Source organism: Rhinolophus sinicus, linkage group LG07, assembly GCF_036562045.2.
Source record: "Rhinolophus sinicus isolate RSC01 linkage group LG07, ASM3656204v1, whole genome shotgun sequence".
NCBI lineage: Eukaryota > Metazoa > Chordata > Mammalia > Chiroptera > Rhinolophidae > Rhinolophus > Rhinolophus sinicus.
This window is the reverse complement of record NC_133757.1, coordinates 66,794,402-66,810,875: the sequence shown is the minus strand read 5'-3', so window position 1 is coordinate 66,810,875 and position 16,474 is coordinate 66,794,402. Positions and strand designations below refer to the sequence as shown.

General features: G+C 42.0%; 1 protein-coding gene across 4 annotated transcripts in view; it reads left to right on the top strand.

Annotated features, from left to right (window-relative positions):
- Positions 1 to 14,166: 14,166 nt before the first annotated feature.
- Positions 14,167 to 16,474, top strand: part of CSGALNACT2 (chondroitin sulfate N-acetylgalactosaminyltransferase 2) — a 47,544-nt gene continuing 45,236 nt past the window's right edge. The window contains exon 1 of one of the 4 annotated variants that reach the window (XM_074337322.1): positions 14,167 to 14,324. The gene's annotated coding sequence lies outside the window, so the exon portion shown is untranslated. Of the gene's footprint in view, positions 14,325 to 14,625; positions 14,743 to 16,474 lie in introns of those variants that run through there. The other 3 variants (XM_074337323.1, XM_019719105.2, XM_019719106.2) reach the window with 3 other exon arrangements.

Below are 16,474 nucleotides of genomic sequence, written 5' to 3'. Positions count from 1 at the left end.
TCTTTAACGCTTCTCTGCCAGTGTTGATTTTAGCTAGTAATCAATTTGTACCCTATGAGTGGTTTCAGGGAGAAATTCAGCTAATACTCATTTGACCTCATCTGGTGCTACCCAGCAGCTATCTTGAGGGCACCAGAGGTTACCCAAATGAAGAGCACAATCAGATTCTTCCCACTCTTCCTTTTCAGAATCAGGAGCTAAACACTGATATTTTACAATGACCTCTTTCAGCCCCTACGGAGATTTATCCTTTGACGGTTTAGATAGGATCATACCTTGGTTAAGGTTGCTTGTTTGGCAGGATATCTCCTTTAGTTCAACATTATCTCTTTTTGCATGGCTTTCAGCCATTGTACTAACCACCTCTTTAGGAAGTAGAGTGCATCTAAAAGTTGCTTAACTTGCTGTCCATTTTGGTGGAGGTTCTACCATTCCAAAGTCATGTGCGACTCCAAAAGCATACTTGCTATTTGTATATGTTTACAGTCTAGTCTTTGGCTAGTTGACAAGCCCTAGTAAATGCAATAGACTCTGCCATCTGGGCTGATTTTACCTCAGGTAGAGAACTATATTCTAAAAGAGACATTAAGTTAGTGATAGTATATGCTGTTTGTTAACTTCTAGCTTTAGTTTTGAGGTATGATCCACCCACAAACAGTATTAGATCAGGGTTCTCAATAGGAGACTAATAAATCTGAGTGAGGTACTGAGTTCCCTAATTATCTGAGGTAAAATAATCACAAGGCTCTCTGTCTTCTGATAGGGGAAGAAAAGTGTCAGGATTTGGGGGTGTCACAGCAGTGAATAGTAACGTAAGAGGGAGAGAGTAAGACAGTTTCATAAGAGGTTAAGCAGCTGGCTGAAAAGCATTGTGTTCTTGGTCAGTAGTAATGTCTGTCCTATAGGAAGAACCATGAGGCCAAGTGGGGGACCTAGAACCAGCTCAGCAGAAGCATCAACAAATTTTGCAGTAGATCATTTGCCCGAAGACAAGGGGGATAAGCCTTTGTGGCCAGGCCAAGGGAAGGCTCTCAACTGAACAATAATATCAACTAGGTATTCTGTCACCAAAAGGATTTATTTGGGAAAAGGTAAAATAATGTCAACTCAGCACAAACATGTGCAGACCCAGCAAGACGCCTGCACATTCTGGCTCTTGTGTGCAAAAATGGAGAAGAAATATCTATATATCTATATCTATATACGTCTATATATCTATATCTCTATATAGATCTATATATATATATATATATAGATATATCAGGGAGACAGGAACCATAGAGTTTTATGAAAAGGAAGTGAGGACCATAGAGTTCGACTCTAGGTGTTCTCGTGAACTTCCATGAGCCAGCTCCTTCCTGCCATAGACCTCCCGGCCTGATTGGTTTCCTTAAAGTCCTATTTCATCTTTATCAGGACTATAGTAAGCAATGGATTTTGGATCGTTCCCGTGAAATGCCGAAGGCTGGTCCAGATCGCTCACACACAGATAGACAAAAGGGCTTTATGTGGTTATGGATGTCTAGGAAAGGAGGTTGTTGAGGAGCTGCCTTTCGGTTCCAGGCCTGTTCATGTTTAGGTTCTCAGAAGAGAGAACCTCTTACTGAGAACTTAGTCAATGCATGAAGAGGTGTCACAATCACAGAAAAAATTGGCACCCATTGTCTGCGATATCTAGTAAAACCTTGAACTCCTCAAATATGATTTTGTGACCACGGGGATATGAAGGACAGTTTGGGGAATATAATCAATAATGTTGTAAAGATTTGGTAGGGTGTCAGATGGGCACTTGTCTTATTAGAGAGACCACTTCATGGGTGGTGTAGATGCCTGACCACTGCACTGTATACCTGAGGCTGAAGCTGAATAACAATGAATGTCAAATATAATTTATATATATTGTCACGGGATGTGAAGTACAGCATAGGGAATATAATCAATGGAATTGTAACAGCTGTATACGATGTCAGAGGGGTAGTAGATTGGGGGAGGGAGTTATCACTTTGTGAGGGGTAGAAATGTTTAACTATTACACTGTTTTGTACACCTGAAACTAATTTTAAAAACTTTAAAAAAATGAAAAAAAAATATGATTTTGTGAGAGGTCTACAATACACTTTGGTAATTTTTTAGTCTATCAGAAGAGGGTATTTTTTCTCCTTTAAGTAAGCCATGCATGCCCTACATAATCGACTGCGTTCTGGCAAAAACATAATTTATCTTTTGAAACTTTATGTCCCTTTTCTGCTAAGGCTGAGAATAAATGGAATCCTTTTTCTATCAGCACAGTAGGCGATCATCTACATATTGTGTCAGAACTAAAAAATTTAGATCATTTAAGTCTTGATTAAATGCCTGGAAAACATAGCAGGGAGCCCCGTGAACCCCTGGGGCCTGATTGTCAAGGACTGTTGACCTCCCCACATGAAGGCAAAAAGGTAGTAACTGTCATTATTAAGCTTTAAAAAGGAATGAAATGCTAACACATGCTACAACATGGATGAACCTTGAAAACATGCTGAGTAAAAGAAGCCAGACACAGAGACAAATACTGTATGATTTCACTTACATTAACTACATAGAGTGGTGAATTCATAGAGGCAAAAGTTGAATGGTGGTGCCAGGGGCTGAGAGAGGGGAAAATGGGATGTTTTATGTGTTTAATGGGGACAGAGTTTCAGTTTGGGGTGATGAAAAAGTTCTGAAGACAGATGGTGGTGATAGTTGCACAACAATATGAAAGTACTTAATGTCACTGAACTGTACACTTAAAATGGTTAAAATGATAAATTTTAGGTTGTGTGTGTTTTACCACACACAAAAAAAAGTTATTGACTGTCCTGTTCTATAAGCACACTGAAAAAAGTTGAGCACAGATTCACTCCAGCAAATGGCTTCAGCAGGTGGCCTGCAGGATGGCATCTGAGTTAGGAAATGAGGAATGACAGTTTTGTTGGTGGCCCTGTAGTCTTAAACAAATGGATGTCCCTATCTATTTGTTTTTACTGCCAGGATGGGCTTATTACAAGGGTTAGTGCGGGGCATGAGAAGACCTTGGGATCTGAGGCTTCAGCTGCGAGTGTGATCCCTTCCTTCACTTCTAGCTTCAAGGGATGTTGGGGAAATTTGGGTAATGGTTCGCAGGTTCTGTCTGAATTTTAACAGGTTCTGCTCCAATTATTTTTCCCATATTAGTGTCAGGTACTGTGTCAAATACCCAGGATAGTGTCAAATATAATGGAGAAAGCAAAGGCATATTCAGAGCAGAATAAATTGCTTATAAATAAATAGAGGAGTCTTCTGGAGTCTTAAAAAAAAGTCCCAAATACTCTGCTGTACATTTAAAACTGCAAAGTAAGTCTCTTGCTATTAAATTTGCTGGAGGGTGTCACAGAGCAGGAAGGAATGTTTTGCAATTAAGGGCTGCAGGCTTACAGTTAAGGGCTGGGAAATAGAAAAAAATCTGTGGGTTATTTGAAATGCTTATCACCTGTGTCTTTATTTTACTCCAAGGAAGAGGTTGAGCATAGGAGACAGAGTTTAATGCAGAAAGAGTAGTGCCTGCATCCCCCAGAAATTCATGAGATTGCCATATATAGTGAGTAGAACTGCGTCCCCTGAAGATATATTCAAGAACCTATGAATTTGACCTTACTTGAAAATAAGATCTTTCTAGATGCAATCAAGATAAGATGAGGTCATACAGGATAAGGATGAGCCTTCATCCAAAGATTGGTGTCCATAGAAGAAGGACGTTTGGACACAAGGGAGATGCAGGGGAGAACACCGGGTGAAGATGGAGGCAGAGACTGGAGTGATGCATCTACACGCCAAGGAATGCCAGGGATTGCTGGCAACAGCAGAGCAGGAAGAGACGAATAAGGACCTTCCCATAGAGCTTTGGGAGGGAGTACAGCTCTGCTGCCTCCTTGATGTTAAATTTCTAGCCTGAAGAACTGTGAGAGAATAAACTTCTGTATTTTTATGCCACCAGTTTGTGGTAATTTGTTACAGCAGCCCTAGGAAACTACCACACCATCTGTATTTATAGATAATCAACTTTGAGTATTTAAGAGTATGGCAGGATGTTGGGTGCTTTTTCTTCCTCAGAGCACCCTCATTAATCTGAATTAAGGAATTTTTCTTTGTCATATAAAATGAGACCATCTTTTTCCAGTGTCTTTTCTGTTTACCTACAAGGGTCCTTCTCAGTAGATGGTTGGTTGGGGAGTAAACCACCTAACTTAATCTGCAGAGCCACAAGTTTGTTCGTGGTTTTTTTCCTGGTCTTTTTATCAAATTACAGTTGACATTCAATATTACATTAGTTTCAGGTGTACAGCATACTTGTTAGACATTTATATAACTTATTAGTCTAGTACTCACCTGGCACTATACATAGTTATGACTATTACTGATTAGATTCCCTGTGCTGTACTTTACATCCCCATGACTGTTTGGTAACTGCCAACTTGTACTTCTAATCCCTTCCCCTTTGTCACTCACCTCCCAACCCCACTCCCAGAAAGCAATCATTAGTTTGTTCCCTGTATCTACAAGTCTGTTTCTGTTTTGTTTTCTTATTTTGCTTTATAGGTTCCACATATAAGTGAAATCATATGGCATTTGTCTTTCTGTATGACTCATTTCGCTTACCACAGTACCCTGTAGGTCCATCCATGTTGTCACAAATGGTAAGATTTCATTCTTTTTTATGGCTGGGTAATATGCCATTGTATGTAGGTACCACATCTTCTTTATCCAATCGTTTATTGATGGGCACTTAGTTTGCTTCCACCTCTTGGCTATTGTGAATAACACTGCCATAAACATAAGGGTGTCTCTATCTTTTCAAATTAATGTTTTGGATTTCTTCAGATAAATAACCCAGAAGTGGAAATGCCGGCTCATAAAGTAATAGTTAAGGCCAATGTTTTCTTGTTGATTTTCTGTCTGGATGATTTATCCATTGATGTCACTGGGGTGTTAAATCTACTATGCCTGTATTACTGTCAATCTTTCCCTTTATTTCCATCAATATTTGCTTTATATGTTTAGATGCTTCTGTTAGGTACATAAATGTTTACAAAGGTTATATCCTCTTGTTGGATTGGTCCTTTTTATCATTATGAAATGTCATTGTTTGTCTCTTGTTTTAAAGTCTATTTTGTGTTATATAACTACTGCTACCCCAAACCTTTTTTTTCCACTTCCATTTGCATGAAATATCTTTTTCCATCCCTTTACTTTCAGTCTGTGTGTGTCTTTCAATGGTAAGTGGGTCTTTTGTAGACTATATGAGGTCTGACAATAAAGTTCACGAACAATTTTGCTAACCTTTTTTGATATCAGAGGGATTATTCATTATGCATTTGTACCAACTGGACAAACAGTTAACCAAGTTTACTATTTGGAGGTGCTGAAGAGGCTGTGTGAAAAAGGTAGATGACCCAAACTTTTCGCCAACAATTCATGGCTCTTGCATCACAATAATGCACCAGCTCACACGGCACTGTCTGTGAGGGATATTTTAGCCAGTAAACAAATAACTGTCTTGGAACACCGTCCCTACTCACCTGATCTGACCCCAATGACTTCTTTCTTTACCCAAAGATAAAGGACATATTGAAAGGAATACATTTTGATGACATTCAGGACATCAAGGGTAATACAATGACAGCTCTTATGGCCATTCCAGAACACAAGTTCCAAATTTGCTTTGAAGGGTGGACTAGGCACTGGTGTTGGTGCATAGCTTCCCAAGGGGAGTACTGGAGTACTTCCAAGGTGACCATAGTGACATTCAGCAATAAGGTATGCAGCGCTTTTTCTAGGATGAGTTCACGAACTTTGTTGTCAGACGTCATATGCATGGGTCTTGTTTTCTTATCCATCCAGCCACCCTATGTCTTTTGATTGGAGTATTTAATCCATTTACTTTTATTTATTTATTTATTTTAAGATTTTTTTTTTTATTGGGGAAGGGGCACAGGACTTTATTGGAGAACAGTGTGTACTTCCGGGACTTTTCCAAGTTAAGTTGTTGTCCTTTCAATCTTAGTTGTGAAGGGTGCAGCTCAGCTCCAGGTCCAGTTGCCATTGTTAGTTGCAGAGGGCAAGCCCATCATCCCTGGTGGGAGTCAAGAAATAGAACCAGCAGCCTTGTGGTTGAGAGCCTGTGCTCCAACCAACTGAGCCATCTGGCCAGCCAGTAGCTGAGCGGCAGCTCATTGACTTCATCCTAGTTGTGGAGGGCGCAGCTCACTAGCCCATCTGGGAATCGAACCAGCAGCCCTGTCTCCCAGAGCTGACGCTCTAACCAACTGAGCCACCTGTCTGCCCCTAATCCATTTACTTTTAAATTGAGTATTGATAGTTATGTAGTTATTGCCATTTTATTATTCATATTTATGATTTTTTTGCTTCTAAAAGTTTATTGGGGTGACAATTTTTTTATTAAAGTTTATTGGGGTGACAATTGTTAGTAAAGTTACATAGGTTACAAGTGTACAATTCTGTAATACATCATCTATATATCATGTTGTGATATGAAAAAGAAGTCCTTCAACATTTCTTTTAATACTGCTTTGGTGGTGATGAAATCCTTCAGGTTTTTCTTGTCTGAAACACTCTTTATCTCTCCTTCAATTCTAAATGATAGCCTTGATGTGTCCTATTGGTTGTAGGTCCTTCCTTTTAATCACTTTGAATATTTTGTGCCAGTCCCTTCTGGCCTGCAAAGTTTCTGCTGAGAAATTAGCTGATAGTCTTAAGGGAGCTCCCTTGTAAATAACTAACTGCTTTACTCTTGCTACTTTTAAAATTCTCTCTTTGTGTTTACCCTTTAATTAGGATGTGTCTTATTGTGGACCTCTTTGGGTTCATCTTGTTTGGGACCCTCTGCACTTCCTGGACTTGTGTGTCTGTTTCCTTTGCCAGGTTAGGGCAGTTTTCAGTCACTATTTCTTCAAATAGGTTTTAAATCCCTTGCTCTCTCTCTTCTCTTTCTGATACCCATATGATGCAAGTGTCATTATGCTTGATTTTGCCTCAGGGGTGCCTTAAACAACCCTCAGTTTTTAAAATTCTTTTTTCTTTTTGCTGTTCCAATCGTGTGTTTTCCACTACCTTGTTGTCCAAATCACTGATTCGATCCTCTGCTTCATCTAATCTGCTGTTGATTCCTTCTAGTGTACGTGGTATGATCAAGAAATATGGTGAATGTTTAAATAAAAAAATTATTGTAGTAAAAGATGCATTGCCATTAGTCACCCTCAAAATACTCTCCCTTGCTTCAAACACACTTATCCCAGCATTCTTGACACTTTCTGAAGCAGTTCTGGAAGTCCTCTTTCATGAGTGTCTTTAGTTGTGCTGTCGTGGCTGCCTTGATATCCTGAATCGATTCAAAATGTTTCCCTTTCATAGTCATTTTGACTTTGGGGAAAAGCCAGAAGTTGCACAGTGCAAGACCCAGTGAATAAAGTGGGTAAGGACATGTAATGTTTTTATTTGACAGAAATTGCTATGCCAGAAGCGATGTGTGACATGGAGCCTTTCCCATTGTGATTAAAAGATATGGTGAATGCTGCTGCTGTCATCCAATGGAAAGGCAGGGATATTTGATATGGGAAGTGGTGCATCGAACCTTAGTAACAGTGTATGACAAGTTTCAACTTGTTCGGTGCCATCAGTGGAGTGTGAGCTACAGTTAAGTGGTGTGTTTTAAAGTGTGCTGTAAATCATCCTCCATCATGACAATGCTCTGTGTCACACATCGCTTCTGGTATATGGCAATTTCTGTCAAATAAAAACATTACAGTGTGTCCTCATCCACCTTATTCACTGGATCTGGCACAGTGCAATTCTGGCTCTTCCTCAAAGTCAAAATGATTCAGGACATTGAGGCAGCCATGACAGCACAACTAAAGACACTCCCAAGAGAGGACTTCCAGAACTGCTTCAGAAAGTGGCAAGAATGATGGGATATGTGTGTTTGAAGCTAGAGGGAGTATTTTGAGGGGAATTAATGTGACTTTTACTGTAATATCTTTTTTATTTAAACATTCACTGTATTGTTTGATCACAGCTCATATTCTTCATTTTGGTTATTGTGTTCTTTATTTCTGACTGGTTCTTTTTTATGGTTTCTATGTCCTTTTTTATGTTTGCTATCTCTTTGTTAAAGTCCTCATTGAGTTCATCTATTCTTCCCCTAAGTTCTTTGGGCATCCTTATAACTAGTGTTTTGAACTCCGCATCTAGTAGATTGCTTGCCTACATTCATTTAGTTCTTTTAATGGAGTTTTCTGCTTCTTTCATTTGGGATATGTTTCCTTGTCTCCTCATTTTGGCTGCCTCTCTGTGTGTGGTTCTACTTATTACATAGATCTGCTACATCTTACAGTGTTGGCAGGATGGCCTTACATAGTAGGTATCCTATGGGGTCCAGTTGCACAGTCTCCCTGGTCTCCTTGTTTGGATTGTGTGTGCCCTCCTATTGTATTTGAGCTTTGACTACTGTTGGCATGTCATTGAATGAGGTTGACCTTCAGGCTGACTAGCTATGAGGACTGGCCACAACCATAGTGGACAATCTGCTTTGTGGGGGCTGACCTCATGGAGCATGATTCACCCGAGCTGGGCTCTGTTGCCTGGCAAAACCACCCTTTTGGTATGCCACTTGTGGAACTAATTGGGGATGTTCTGGTGTGATCTGAAACCGAGCACCAGGTGTGTTTATTCTGGGGCCTTTGGGAGGCTCTCCAGTGCAAAATAAGGTCAGCCCTTGCTTGTACTTGGCCAGGGCCACCTGGTAGAAGCTACAAAGTGATCTGAATTTTGTAGCTCCTGTGCTGAGCCCAGAAGAGCCTCAGAAAGGCCATGCTGTGAACCAAGGTCAGGTGCTACCAGTGCCAAACCTGGGGCCACTCAGCAAGAGATATGGGGCACGTTGAAGGCTGCTGCCACCTCCCTGGTGTTTGCAGACCTTTGAGAGATTTTAGGAAAGTCTGAAGCACAGGCCAAGGCTGGCTTCATTTGAGGAACAGCTGCTGAAAGAGGTTCAGACAGTGCTGGAATTGGTGGGGTGGGGTTTCACAAGTCACCAGGGTGGGGCAAGCGGTGTTTGCCAGGTTAATGCAGATCCAGATTTGGTGCCTGCTTGTGTCCCCACGCTGTGTGGAGGAAGGACTCAACACCAGAACAATGGTGGCTGCCAGCATTTTATTCCCCTCCAGCCCTCGCCTTGAAGCCCTACAATTCAGTTCCTTCTCACATGTCCCTGGCACCTTTCGAGCTCCTGTACTTTCACTGAAACTTAGGGTGGGTGTGAGTGAGTGTGTCTGTATGCAGGGACTCTAAGAGGATGCCTGGTTTTCCAGCAGCCCTCTGTCTCACCTGGACGATTTTCATAGCCAGGTATTGTGGGGACTCCCGTTCCCAGCACTGGTACTCCAGGCTGGAGAGCCCCATGTGGAGCTGGGACCCCTCACTTTTTGGAGGAGACCTCCACAGCCAAGATATCCCTCCCAATTCTCAACAACCACTCATAGGTGTGAAATGACCCTGTTTCGTGTCTCTGCCCCTCCTACCCATCTCCATGTGGCTTCTTTTTTATGTTTTTAGTTATAGGAGTTCTGTTCATCTAGTCTTCAGGTGGTTCTCCAGGGTGATTGTTCTATCATTCAGTTGTAATTTTGATTTGGTCACGGGAGGAGGTGAGCACAGCAGCATTTACCTAGATGGGAAGTCCTAGAAGGTGCCACAAGTTTATTTTGTGTCCTGTATTGTTTTTCATTCAAAGCCCTTTTTAAATGTCTGCCAGGTGGTGTTCAGTTCGGAGACTATTTTCCATTCAAATTTCTGTTTTTTAATATTGTCTCCAATTTCATATTTAACTCCATTAACAAAATGAGGTAAGAGGGCAACTTTTTAAACTCCAAAATGTCATGCAATGTATTTTCTAGTCCATCCCAAAAGTTTCATATAGATTCACCTTTTGCATGATTGAATTATGGTTTATCTATTTTTTATTGGAAATGTTTTAGGTTTGACTTTTAGGAGACTTCACTCTACATTTTGAACGTTTTTGTGGACTCTCCACTTTGTTGTGGAAAGAAGGATTCTATAAGTCCCTCTCCAGGTGAGTCCAGTCAACTTTTTCATTTAAGATTTTTAGCACCTGTGGTTCTGATCAATATACGTACAAGTTAATATATGTCAGGTAACCCTGGGTCACAAACATGCCAAAATAGTCTCAATAATTGTATAAATAGTTGCTGGTCTTGTCTGCGTTTGAGAAAATCCTTAATTGTAGCTCTTAATTCAGCTAGGCTCCAAAGTTTAAATTCTATAGTTGCCTACATACCTAGTTCATGAGAAGAATGGAACTTCAGAGGCAAATGGAATTTGGGGGTCTTAGTAGAGTTGCTAGGGAAAGGTAAGGGGTCTAGGCAAGGAAAAGAAGAAGGAGGAGTGGATAGAGGTGTAGTAGAAGAGAGATCAGAAGAATGAGGAGGGAAAGGGAGAACTGGATTATAGGAAGACAACTGGAGGACAAGCAGAGGGAGGTTTTCCTAGGAACATGAGTGTTGTTGCTTAAGTTTGTCGAATTACTCGTTAGCTTTGGCCAAAGAATCTTTTAGTGAAACAATTTTTGAATAATAATTTTGTTTGGAGTCCTCTAAACACCAATCAAAAAAATGCTGTCATTGGGCCTTAGAAATCTTACTCCCTTTCTTTCTACTGAATAACCTCAACATTCAAGTTGAATGTTCCCCTGAGTGGCTGCTGAAGGCCCCATCATTCCTGGTGAAGTATGCCATTTAGAGAAACAGGGGCAAGAACTGGGATTGTAAGGAGAGTGCATATAAGAGGCAGGCATTTTTACTGGAAGAGGAGAGGCTTTAGACTTAGACAACACCATGAGAGCTGGCAACAGTGGATAGGAATGTAATTATCGTACACCTGTCAAGACACAAAATCCAGATGGAAAAACCTCATCCAGTTTTACTGGTAACTCCACAGCAAAATTTGTCCTAGTGGATGCTGGTGTGGTGAGATTCCCAAACTCACAAATATGTGAGGCCAGCATGAGCAACAAGGTTCTGAGGCCTATGCCTGCGTTCTACCTTATGATTCTCCTTCTTATGACTAACAACACTTTTAGACAGCACACAAAACAGTAACAAAAAGGGATGAAAGGAATGGCCTGATTCCATCGTAGATGCCAAAGAGATGGGCATCAGTAACAAAACCTGAGTACCAAACTAAGAATAAATAGCCAAGGAACTCAACACAAAGAGAATGGAGGTCAGACTCAATGCTAACTTACATGTCCTTGCAGACTTGATAAGCCAAGAACAGCAAGGCACAAGGAGGCCTCTTGATACCTCAATTATCAAAGGCTGCAGTTTGAGGCAACAAGTTGTACATACTGTGTCTTTGTGGGACCACCAGGAAAGCTATGGAAAGAAAAGAAATTCACCCAAATGAAAATAAGTTTGCTATAGCAAGGGAATCAGCTCCCTTCACTTGTTTTTGGCAGAGACACAAAGGCAGCCTAGGGGAGTGGGAAAGCTATATAGTCCAAAAAAAAAAAAAAAGCTTCAGATTGGAGATTTGGGGGAAAACTATTAGTTGTTTTTTTGTTTGTTTTCAGAGATTTTATTGGGGAAGGGGAAAAGGACTTTATTGGGGAGCAGTGTGTACTTCCAGGATTTTTTCCAAGTCAAATTGTCCTTTCAATCGTAGTTGTGGAGGGCGCAGTTCAGCTCCAGGTCCAGTTGCCATTGTTAGTTGCAGTGGGCACAGCCCACCATCCCTTGCGGGAGTCGAGGAATTGAACTGGCAGCCTTGTGGTTGAGAGCCCGCGCTCCAACCAACTGAGTCATCCGGGAGCTCAGCGGCAGCTCAGCTCAAGGTGCTGCAGCTCAAGGTGCCGCAGCTCAAGATGCTGTGTTCAATCTTAGTTGCAGGGGGCGGGAGACAAGGAGTCGAACCGGCAACCTTGTGGTTGAGAACCCACTGGCCCATGTGGGAATTGAACCGGCAGCCTTGGGTATTAGGAGCACGGAGCTCCAACCACCTGAGCCAATGGGCTGCCCCCCCCCTTTTTTTTAAACTACATTTTTCTGATGCCTAGCAATCATACCATAAGTTTAGTTTAGTGTTTTCCCCAAGGGAACTACTTGTTTTATAAGTCCCAGTATATCTCCCATTATCTGCCATAGAATTTGAATTACGTATTATCTTCTCTCCAAATTCAAATTACATAGATTTATAGGTTTGTGCAAAAGTCATTACGGTTTCTGCAATTATTTTTAACCTTTTAAACCGCAATTACTTTTGTACCGACCTAATAGTGTTTGACTTGGCAATTAAAAATAATAATAAACCAATAATTTAAATCCATTGATGGTAGAACCTCAATTATTTTGAAAACAATTCTAAGAACATTTAAAAGAAATGACAACTAACCCAAAACCTGCTACTACAATTGCATGCCAGGAAGAGCCTCTGCAATTCCCTGAGTTTCCATTTTCTCTGCTGTAAACTGAGGATCATAACCTACTCCATAGGGATGGCAGGAGACTCACACAAGGCTGATCTCTGTACTATAGCATAACCAGCAACCAGACAGAAAACTTAATTATGACAGGCAGTAAATTTAATTGGGTATGCTGTCTGCTTCAGGAGGTGGTCAAGTAGCAGAGATTCTAGACAAAGGAGGTATCCTTGCATGTTCTTATTTTAATCAACTCAATTCATGTATATTGAACACTCATTATGTGCAAAGGACTGGGAAATAGAAAAAGATAAGATAGTCCTTATCTTTAGGAGGTCACAGACCCATGAAACCAATGACTAGCTGAATTCTTTACTCTTGGGCTAGGTTGGGGGGAAGAGGCGTTAAAACTTTAAATGTTTACAGTTGCTCAGAAATGACATGAAACCTTGAAGTTGGGAAGAGACTGGACATTCATCAAGCCTGGCTAAGAGGCAGACTGTCTAGACCTTCTCACCCATGGGATTTCCCACTGGACATATCCAAGGAGACCATTTGGGTTAAAGATATCCCAACAAGTATCATCCAATGACGACAGCTGTGATTAAGAACAAATCCTCCCTCCTGGAATGCCACTTCTACAGGAAGCACCCCACAGTCACCTCAGCCTTCTGCTCTAAGGCACTGAAGGATGGCAGTGAGCGCCCACTGCTTGCCAGTGCCTGCTAGGCACAGTGCCAAACACTTCAAATACAAAATTGTGTTTAATCCTCATAGCAATCTTAGGAATCACAGGCCATTGTTATTGTCCCCACAACATAGCTGAGGAAACTGAGGCTTGAGAGGCTGAGCCCAGATAGCCTGCCAGGGTAACTCGGTAAGGAAAGCAAAGCAGTGGGAGGTGGACCCAAAGCCACTGGTAGCACAGCCATGTCCACCCAGACACAGGCAGGGTGGTGCTGCCCAGCATCCTCTCACCTGCTCAGGGCAGGACAAAGTGCCATGGCCCTGTAATAAGCAGTTGAATGAAAGGGCTGACAAGGGTCTTTCTTTTTCCCCCCTCACTAAATACAGTGTGAGATCAAGAAGCCATTTCCCAGAATGTCTACCTCAAATCCTTCATCTCCCATGTAAGGAAACTCGGGTCCAAAGAAGTGGAGTGACAAGCCTAAAGGTCACTGGCAGCCCAGGGCTCCCTTGCTGGGCCTCTCAGGAGCAGCCCAGCTCCCTAGGATGCTCAGACACCTCTGGCGACTTCTCAGTCCTTAGCTCAGCGCCTTGCAGGCACTCATCGCCCCTTCGAGCTCCCAGGGCTGCGGGGTAGGACAGTGCTGACATCCTTGGTGAATCCCTCCCTCTTGCAAAGCCAGTAGTCGGCCTGAACTGATGCTCCTATCCCTGCAGACACTTGTTTGGGCGGGCGCGGTTTCCCGCCTCCGGCACTCTCTTGACCCACACAAATCGTTTTTGGAGACACACACACACTTTTTAACAGATAATGGATTAATCGATACTGTATGCCAGTTATTGAACTTCCTACGCCAGGCACTGGGCGCAGGCGGGTAGCAAGCAGAGCTGGGGCAGCACGGGCCGGAGGGGCGGGCCGTGGGGTGGGCGGGGCCGTGGGCGCGCGCAGGGGCCGACGGCCTCATTTCCTCGCGTCCGCCGGAAATGGCGGGTGTGTGCGCGGTGGTGAGCGCGCCGTGTGGCGGCTGAGGCAGCGCGGCCCTCGCGGGCAGGGCGCCGCCCGGCTGTGCGCGGCCGGGGTGGAGGCGGAGGCGGCGGCGGCGGCTGCCGTGCGCAGCTGGGGAGCGCGGTGAGTACCGGTCCACCCGGCCTCGCCCGCCTGCGGCTCCGACGGCTGGAGCCGGGCGCGGCCCGGGGCTCTGAATCCCTGTCTGGGTCGGGTGACTTCACCGACGAACCCGCGGGGAGCCTGTCCCTGTGAGGTCGCCTCATGGACGAGCCCTCCGAAGCCTCCGGCGTCAGGAAAAGCCATGGTTTTTCGGAGTGGTTTGAGGGTTTTTTTTTGACAGCGGTGCTGCCAGAGACCATTAGTTTGCTCGTGTTTTATTTTTATCACTTCTTTTTAACCAACTCACCACCATCTCTGCTCCTGTCAGTGGATAAGCCCTGCCGTCAGCGGTTCCCTCTTCATTGCGTTAACAGTGTTCTCTGCCGGCAGCCCGGTGTCTCCGCCAGTCAGCAGGCGTCTTGAAAAGATGCACGTTCGGGTAGGAAGCAGCGGGGCGCGGACACTAGGGAGGGGAAGCCTCTTGCACTTTCAGACTTGATCTTGAAAATTATGCTACTTTTGAGCAACTTGCTGAAGAATAACTCGTAAACACAATAGTGATGCTTTTATTTGTGATGATGTTACTGGCAGAATGAAATTTTGATTATAAAACTTAAGCTTTTATCCTTCAGCCTGCTCTTGAGATTTACATGCAATGTCTGGACAGTTAACCATCATTGAAGGTTCTCAGGAGCTGGGTCTTCATTTCTGGTGGAATAATGTTGTTTTTTTATGTTGTATTAAAATAGAACTTTTGAACTTGGAAGTGTGAAACCCAGTATTTTATGACTGAGAATGTTAACATTCATTTTGTTTATTGTTCTGATCCCGTTTGTTTAAAATTGTCATCTGACTAAAAGAATGTAAAAAGGGATGTTCGATTTCCAGATAATAATGATATAAATAATCACAGTTTTAGTTCCAACCAGTTTGGAAATTACGTTTTTTTCTTAACTTTTTCACTGAGGTACAAATACATATGAAGTCGCCAAGTGCATAAATCTGAATTGTACAGCTCAATGAGTTTTTATATATTATCTCGTGTAACCACCATCTAGATGAAGTTGTACCTATAGAACATTTCTATTATCCCAGGAGTTTCCTTCTGCTTCTTCCAAGTCTATTATACCACTGCTCCCTAGTCAGTATTCAGATTTCTGTCTTCATCTATTAGTTTTGTCTGTTTTGGGCTTTATATTAATGGAATTGTGCAGTATGCTCAGCACATTGCTTGTGAGACTCAACCGTGATGTTTCATTAACAGTAGTTCATTCTTTTTTATTGATGTGCAATATTCCTTGGTATGATTATATGACTACTCTTCTGTTGACAGATTTCTGTGTTTCCAAAGTACTGGCAAATTTTTGTATATTATTATTTTGGAGAATACTATGAACATTCTTATAGATGTCTCGGTGAACATTTGTATGCATTTCTGTCAGTTGTGGAATGGCTGAATCATAAGATAGGGTGAAAATTAAGTTTTAACCAAAATAACCTTTTTAAAGAAACAGAATTTGTTATTTTAACTATAACATTATAGATTGGTAGAAGGCATAACTATTATGATTTCAAGACTTAAGTGACTTATTACCATATTATTGTTTACTCCTTGGATTGCACATCTGTGATCATCTTCTAACAGACTTTATTACTTCTTTAACTGTCTGTTAGACAAGTCTGTTAGAGCTGCTGCTGATCTGTTCCTGAAGCTTGTTGTATAACACTTAGGTAAGAACTGTGTTGCTCAAGTTAGTGGTTGTTAGGGGAAATGAAACACCAAAAGGATATGACTAAAAATGGATTGAAGAATCATGGGATTGCAAATCGAAGAACTTACATTGTTATTGTCATACTACACAAGTACTGGGTATAAATGTAAAATTCAATTATAGGTAGGGTTAGTTACAAATGTGAGTTTACTACAGGAGTAGGGTGATTTCCGTGTGTACTGAGATATTGATATATTTGTAATGGGAACAGACAACAAAAATCACTAAGCATTTGTGGGAAATAAGTAACTTGTAACTGATTGCCCAGACTGATCAAATATAAAAAATAGACCTGACGCAATGGAGTTAATGTAAGAAACAAAAGAAAACAGATTTAGGAAGGTATAATGCCTTTTGAACATATATAAGCTGCCCTGAAAATAAGCAGTCAGTTCTTGA